We start from the raw sequence: 8,710 nt of genomic DNA, 5'->3' as shown, positions 1-8,710 counted from the left end.
AGGTCATTATTGTGAACAATGGATTCTTTATTGGGTCGGTGCACCCATTTTAATTAGGTAAAATGAAAAACTTTAATCCTTGAGGACAACCATATACTCTGATCTCATCATTTACATACATTCACCTCATTATTCACATGCATTCTAATCTCATCTCTCACATACATTCATCATTCACACGGTTTTATTCAATAAACAACCCGGGAACACCCACGTTAAGTTCGAGTCGTGACCTACAGGGGAGGTTTCTAGACCCTAAGCTTACTATATGCAATGCATTTTTATCTGGCCACCCTTGCCCAAGTACTCCTATATACCTCTCGAGCGTACTCAATCAAAGGGTACGTGGTGACTTGGTTTGATATACCGTATAGGTGATAATCTAAAACTCCAATCCACTTCTCTAAAGCCAAACACAGCTAGTTTAATCCCTAGATCAGATGTGGTGCGCGATGCTTAAGAAAAGGCACTCTTAAATCACCTATTTTCTAGAATAGACATAGTCTATCCTCCTAGTACCGTAGTATATTGGAGCAAGATCTCGTTTACGCACTGGTTTTGACCAAGAAGTGCAACTGATGTACTTGGATCATCTTTGATATACCTATGGGTACGGGTCAAGAGTTGTAGCTTTCATAAATGATTTGACATCCCACGAGGGGACCGACCATGTACTAGTATTACGTTGGCAAACGGGTCATGTGATTGTGTGGCTCACAATAGGTCAAAGGCTCAGGTCACTCCAGCCTGGGTGCATCGATATACTTTTCAAAGTCACCTGATCATACAGTACTGATGCCCCAGTTTGATATACCTTAAGGTACGTGACTGGAGTTGTGGTTTTCATTAATGACGTCGCATCTCCAAAGAGACCAGGTTACGCATTAGTACCACGTTGGCTACATGGGACGTGCAAGTGTGCAAAACAATAAATGTGCATATGGTGTGTGCAAAACAGAGTGGGGTGTGCCCGGAGCCTTTTTCAAATAACTGGGCCCATAGGCCAGACCAGATCATACGAGCAAGGATATCACTTTTAATCAAACTAATACAAATCCCATCATACCAACATTAAGATCAAAACAACACATTAAAAATATATCTATAGAGATCATGTCATAGTGGATAGTCAATCAATGAATGTAACAAAAAATAATCAATCAGACCCAACATTGAACATGCAAAGAATTTTTTATTTTTTATTTTTTAAATGAATCACAACAATTTTTTCAATTTTTATGGTCTAATCAAAAATCACTTTGGGTGATCCTAAACACATCGAGATTCTCAAAGAATATTGAATTGATGATAAGATGGTAGTCGTTGAGATAACTAGTGATGATTCCCCTTTTTTAAAAACAAACAAATTGATGACTTTTTTTTTTTTTTTTTTGAAACAAATTCATTTCTTATGTTGCCAAGCAACGCAAAGAAAACCTCTTTTTTAAAGAAAACTACTACTAAAAAAAGAAAGTCCTAAAAACAAATTCGTGTGAGCAAACAAGTGAGTCGCTATTGTCATACCGCCTTTTACTAGTGCCACACCAATTTTTATGTAAATCACTAAGTGATTACGACAGTTGGTGTAGTGTTAGAAAAAGTTGGCGTGCCAATTGTAACTCTTAAACAAAGAAAAGGAAGTTGTTCTTTTTATGTTTTTACTTTTATTGAAAGGGGAGGTGAGTGCAATTATCAAAAAATTAGATCACCATGGAATCATGCAAAGTAGAGTGGGTGTAATTTACCCAAAAGAGTTCGAAATTAGAACTCTTGGAATCAGAATGGGAGAAGGAGAACCAATAAAAAGTAGACTCGGAGACGGAAATTGTATCGTCACAAATAATCCATAAAGGCTGTGAACAAGAATCCTCATCAACCATCTTTCTCTGTGATTCCAATCGCCATAAAACTCGTTCAGAAGGATTTCGTCCCTAACGGACTAGGCGCAATCACCTTAGTTGCAGAACAACCAGATGATTTATGGATCGTTCACAATCTGATTTCTCTAGGTGATTACATCTCATCCGATATAATTTGAAAAGTTCAAATCAACTCTGGAGTAGGAAAATCTTCAACACATATGAAATTAACACTAGAAATCAAGGTAATTTTTCAGAATTCGATAAATAAGGATCTTTCCTTCGAATTCGTGGCAAAACCACATCATCCCCCAGCGTCTCTATAATTTCCGATGCTTTCCACACTATTGAAATCGAATTATGTCAATATTTCGAATTAAAGAAGAAAAACCTGGAATTCTTCAGCTTCAGATGCGTTGTTTTATTCTACCATTACGTAAGTATTTAGTGATACAATCCAAACAAAACTTGATGAGGAAACTTGCTGTTTATGAACCTCTTGTTTAACAGCAGTATTGATCTTCCATTCTTCTTTGGTTCCTGAACGTTGACTCAGCCTTTGTTATGCGTTTCCCATGTTTGGTTTTTTTTATTTATAAAGAAAACCATTCTTTATTTTTTTCAAAACATAGCAAAATTTCTCAAACATGAGAGACACAATTAATCAAAAAAAAATAAAAATATATGGGAAAAAACAAAATTAGGATTTGAGTCTATCATCAATTTGATCTGTAATCTACAGAACTCCCAACCGAATCGGAACCTTTTCATTCCACAACACTCGCTTTAATGGATCTACACCCACCGATATTGGAATCGACCGAGAGAGAGAGAGAGAGAGGTAAGTGAAGATGACGTTTTTTTCTTGTTGTTTGCTGTTTTTCCTTTTTTAAACATTGGAGAAGGAGATAAAAACAGCAAAAGTTATTTTCTGCTAATGGCACACCACGCGTAAAAAAATAAATTTTTTTGCGATTTTTTTTTGATTTGTTTTTCTTGGAATTCTCTCCTCATCACGAACAATATTAAAAAAGGCACTTTTTTTTTCTTAGCGCATTACTCACAAATAATTTATTTTCACAACTCGCCGCATATGCTTAGTAACACAATAAACAATTCATCCCAAAACGACCCTAGATTGAATCATAAAAAAGGATACTCCAAAATGACCTATCCAAAATCAATCCAAATAATGCCAAGAAAAAATAATACGACTAAAAAATATAAAATAAACCAAATAATGAGAATGGTTCAACAACCATTTTTTCCACATTATTATCTTCTTAACATCTTGCATTATTTAGGATCATTCTGAATGATCATAGATTGAACCATGAAAATGTACCAAAATAAAGTATTCAGAATCCAAACAAATGATCCATAATTAAGTAAAAAAGGATGATAAAAAAAAAATAACTAAAAATCAAATAAAAAGGTCCTACTGGTAATGTATTCCATACTTGGGGTTTTTCAAGTCTGATCCTCAATGGTCCCCAGCGAAGTCGCCACTGAAAGCACCCTCGATCCGCAGGGTGCGCGGATCCGCTTTTGACCTTTGAGGTTTGGAAGTCGTCACCTAACTATTACGGTTTAGGAACCGAATACTGACTCTAAAAAGGTAAATACTACTAATCTACGAAAGAAAAAAAAATGGGTCCGAGAATCACGCTACGGGGTTGGAAGCTGTTAGGCACCAACCCCGTCCGGTAAACGCCGATTTCTAATAATTATCAAATAAACTACATTGCTAAAAGACCTAAGTAATAAAAAAATAATAAGAAATAAATACCTTTTTGAAGACAACGATCTTGTTCCCTCAGATTTGATAGAGTAACTCCTTGTACAAAACTCCTCGCTTCGTTCTATCTCCAGATCTGATTTTTGATCGCCGAGGCAAGGTATCTCTTTCTTAGATCTGGATTCTTTGGATTTGTTTATGGATTTCTAGGTGTTTTTGAAGGGCTTTTAGGTATTTTTCAAACTAAAATTGAGGTATGGGTGTTAGGTAAGGAGTTAGGGCTTCAAAATTAGGATTTATGGGAGGCTAGGGAAGCTTTTTGACCTACTTCTCTTAGGATTTATTATTTGATACGAAAATAGGTTGTAGGTACCCCTATTTATAAATTTTTTTAAGTGCTTGTTTTGATAGAGTTAGTGTTTAATTATAATTCTTTTAGAGAGAGTTATTGTTTATTTAGAATTATTTTAGGTTGAGTTATATTTTAATTAGAATTATTTTAAATAGAGTTATTATTTAATTAGAATTCTATTAGGATTTTGACTTTTAGTCTCACTTGATTGATTTTAAGATTTTGACTTTAGTCTTTCTTGATTGACTTGACTTTAAGATTTTGACTTGAGTCTTACTTGATTGACTTTAAGATTTTGACTTTAGTCTTACTTGATTGACTTTAGTTTTACTCGATTGACTTTAAGGTTGACTTGAGTCTTACTTGATTGACTTTAAGATTTTGACTTTAGTTTTACTTGATTGACTTTAAGATTGACTTTAGTCTTACTTGATTGATTTTAATTTTAATTAGGATTTTAATTTATATTAATTAATTTTTTAATTATTAATTTCAAAATTTTTAATTATTAAAATTGTAAAATTACTGTTTTACCCTTGAAAAAGACTTTTTACGTTTTAAGTAGGTTTTTGATGTTCTAGGATGTTTTGAAATTGATTTTTCATAAGGAATTCGATGGGATTATCGATTTGTGTCATTTATGAATTTTTTTGTGCGAAATGATCTTAAATTTTATGAGGGGCATTTTCGTAATTTTATCGAATTTTGTGAAAATTGGCGAAATGGTTTATTCGATTTCGATTTGTTGATAATTTGAAATTTGAAATTTTGATTTGATTGGTTAATTTGTTGTTCGATTAAATTTTTATCTACCTGTGATCGGTCGATTGAACATTAATTTGAATTTAATCGATCGATTAAATTTTAATTTGAATTTTAATGGGTCGATTAAATTTTGATTTGAATTCGATTGATCGATTAAATTTTAATTTCGATTTAATTGGTCAATTAAATTTTAATTTCAATTCGATTGGTCAATTAGATTTAGTTTGAATTCGATTGGTTGATTAAATTTTAATTTCAATTTAATTGGTTGATTAGATTTTAATTTTTAATGTTGATGGGTTGATTAAATTTTGAATTGAATGTTGATTTAATATTTTCAAGTTGATCGTTTGAATTTTAATTTTCGTTTTGATATAAAATTTTTCAATTTGGTTATTTTGTTATAGAATTTTGATTTCGACTTTCCTAAGAGTCAAGGTCTCTATGTACAAGTTAGACATCGATGGTCGTTTCGGTCATTTTATGATTTTTCATAAATTTCTCTGATTTCATCGATTTATTTTCTATTAGATTCGAAATCATGTTCTGAATGTAATGGAGGTACTTTCGAGATTTTTCGGAGGTTTAAAATTCATGTGGATTATTTTCATCATTTTGTTGATTTTTACGAATTTTTGCGTGAGATTTTTTTTAGTCCCAACATGATTATTTCTAAGTCTCAAGGTCATATGTTCTTAGTGTAGCGAGGTCTCTAAGTTATCGAATTGTGTAGCGAACCTAAGTGTACGTGCTTGCTAAATCGGATGTAAGGTGTAGCGATCCTAAGCGTGTATATGTAGACACCCCATTTTTGCATTCGCCTAATTAATCAACTCATCAACTCGATTGCAACGGTTCCTAATGATGGATGTTTATTCCAATGCCTTATTTGTTACTAGATGTGTTTCAGAAATTCAGATGTGGTATCTCGAACTGATAAAACTATAGAAACCACACTACGCTAGGAAAATATAACTCAAAAAACATAGAAATTATCATCTTACAGACAAAAAGAAGCTTCACGGTAAAAATCACTAAAAAATGATGAAATTACCAAAATACCCGTAACCTTAAAACATCCCTAGAGCCTACGTTACGCGTAGAAAAATCCTTGCAAACACATAAAATAACAAATCGAAACCAAATAAATCATTTCGCCAATTTTCACAAAATTCAAATAAATTATGAAAAGGCCCCTCATAAAGTTCTTGACCATTTTGCACAAAAAAATTCATAAATGATAAAAACCAATATTCCCATTGAATTCCTTACGAAAAATTGATTCCAAAACATCTTGGAATATTAAAAACTGACTTAAAACGTAAAAAGTCCTCTTCGAGGGCAAAACGATAATTTTACAATTTTAATAATTAAAAATTCTGAAATTAATAATTAAAATTAATGTATAGTGAAATCCTAATTCAATTAAAGTCAATCAAGTAAGACTAAAGTTGTAATGACCTGAAAATCCTAAAATGTATCTCGAGGAAAGAATTTTAGATCCGTTCATTGATTTGAAAGTATGGATTCTTAATTTTTAATATTTGAGGAAAATTAACTTCACCAATAGATTTAGAAGGATCGAGAAACATATTTTAGCCTATAAGTACGCCTAAATCTGAAGTCGATTGAAAAAGTTATCAAATCCTCGAGTTTCACAGTAGATATTTTTCCAACAGGTAAACGACACTTTAGAGACGTAATTTGAGGAAACTGATTATACCATTATACTCGTGTCGAAAAATCACCCGAAATAGAGTATAAATTTGTCCAATTCGACATTCGGGAAAAATAATTCCCAAAATTACAAGTATGTCCAAATTTAAGTTATATAAATATCTGAATTCTATTAGAAAAATCAGATTTTTCTTATTCTCTTCTCCAAACAAATCTCAACCCTTTTCCCTCAATATTTGGAACTCAGATCTACACCAAATGAGAATGATCCGAGCTTAGCCGCAATAAGGAAAGTTGTTCCTCTCGCCGAGGGTTACGCGTGGACGCAAAGAAATCCGATTTTCGTTAGAAGAAAAATTTAAAGATTGGTTGGAGGTGATTTTAAACTCTGTTCAACCGTTGAATATAGCTTGAAGTAGGTTGCCTTCCCTTCTACCTTTTAGTTATGCAATAATTTCATAGAAAATCCATGTGATTGTCGATAAATCGATCGTTTCATTAAGTTTATACATATTTGAACGATTTGAATCAGGTTTGCATGCTTATTTATGATTGGTTTTAGTTCATTTGATGTAATATAAGCATTTTATAGTTGGTATAATATTTGGATCGATTTTGGTCGAGTTTCGACGAAAAATCAGTAATTCAAAAAAGTATCCGAATGTTGAGTTTGGTTCTAATTTTTTTTTTTTGCTTCCATATAGTATGTATACCCATTTCCTACCTTTATTTCATTAAAAACAGTTAACTATTACTTTAAGTTCTTTAATAAATAAATAAAGAAATAACCCGTTTTAAATTTTGACTTTAAAAAAAATCATTTTTTTAACACTTATCCAAATTTTCACAAATTTCCAACTTTTACGTCTTATGGTTTTATCTTTGTTTCCGAGCCTTTCGACTCAACCCAAACCATCGAATGGAATTGGTTGATGCTCTATGGATTTTGAATTACTTTAAAGGTGAAATTACTTTGATAGATATGTAGGAAATTAAATGATAGATTAATCGATTTAATTGATGGATGGATAAAGAAAACGTATGTTCTCGACTGATTGATGGGACAGTGCCTCCAGTTCTACATAGTGACCATGCCACGTAAAACGTGATAGATAGATAGAGGGATAAGATGGTTGATGGATTGAAATGACAGATAACTGTCACTAGAGGGCATTACCAGACTTTGTTTGTATTTTCGATTAAAAGAAATGATATATTATATACAAAATAAACTATTTTGTTTATCAGTAAAGATTTGTAGAAAACCCATAAAGAGTGACGCGTTGCTGTGTATCCGGAAGCGACGAGTCAATTTAGGATAACACTAGATGTCATATGCTCTTCGGTAGTATGGGATACCTTAGAGCATATTACAGCTTATGAAATCTAGGAATTTCTCCTACTTATTTCCTAGGGAACGTTGTGTGTAAAGCGCGGTCTCTGTATAGTGTAGAGCTAGGCGGGATTCACATGCATTACCTCTTGATAGGCTTCGATGCTAGGGGTCTCTTGGGCTAGTTAGTGATCACTTTTAGTCTGTAATCGTTAAACGGTTGACATTACCGTTAGTTGAACTTAGTACTGGGTTCTTGATTAGTGACATGTCTGAGCCTGATAAATGGTCATCCAACCGTGGTATGCTAGATCGGCCACAAAATCAGATTATAACGATGGGATTCCACATCGGAGGTTAAGTTTGGAATATCTTGTTGCCATAGCCGAGGCGGTTATATCGGCGTGTTGCTCTGCTCTCTTATCGATTACACCGCTGTGTTCTTATTATGTATATTTTCCTTATTTTGTAACGATTGATAGATGTTTCAATTTAAAAGATGCATATGTTACTTTAAATGATTGAAAATGATAAATTAAAGTTATTATAACTGTTTACTGAGTATGCTTAGACATTTATCGTATGCTACATTATGAAAACTTGCATCATTTAATTTTTCTGATGATTACTCGTGTATGTATGACTCACTGTTAGAACGACGTTCATCCTGCTGAGTAACTTTCCCTTGTTACTCACCCTATCCTTCATATTTCAGATTATTCAACTTTTAAGGAGCCGTTATTTGAGGAGGTCCCCAAGGAGGATCAGATTGATGTCTTTTTGCAGCCATGTCTTTGAGGACTAGTAGAGGATCCTAGCAGTTTTTCATTATAGATAAGAAACATGTTAGTCTTAGAAATTTTTGTAAGTCCATATATTATGAGACTGAGGACTTGGATGATATCAGTGTTTGATGATTGTTTCCGCTTACTCTAGACTCTCGTATAGATATTAGTTAAATGTTTATTCTGCTGTGTATATTTTCT

This window comes from Akebia trifoliata, chromosome 11, assembly GCF_017979445.1.
Source record: "Akebia trifoliata isolate Shusen 1 chromosome 11, ASM1797944v1, whole genome shotgun sequence".
In the NCBI taxonomy this organism is placed as follows: Eukaryota; Viridiplantae; Streptophyta; class Magnoliopsida; order Ranunculales; family Lardizabalaceae; genus Akebia; species Akebia trifoliata.
Note: the sequence above shows the minus strand (reverse complement) of the source record.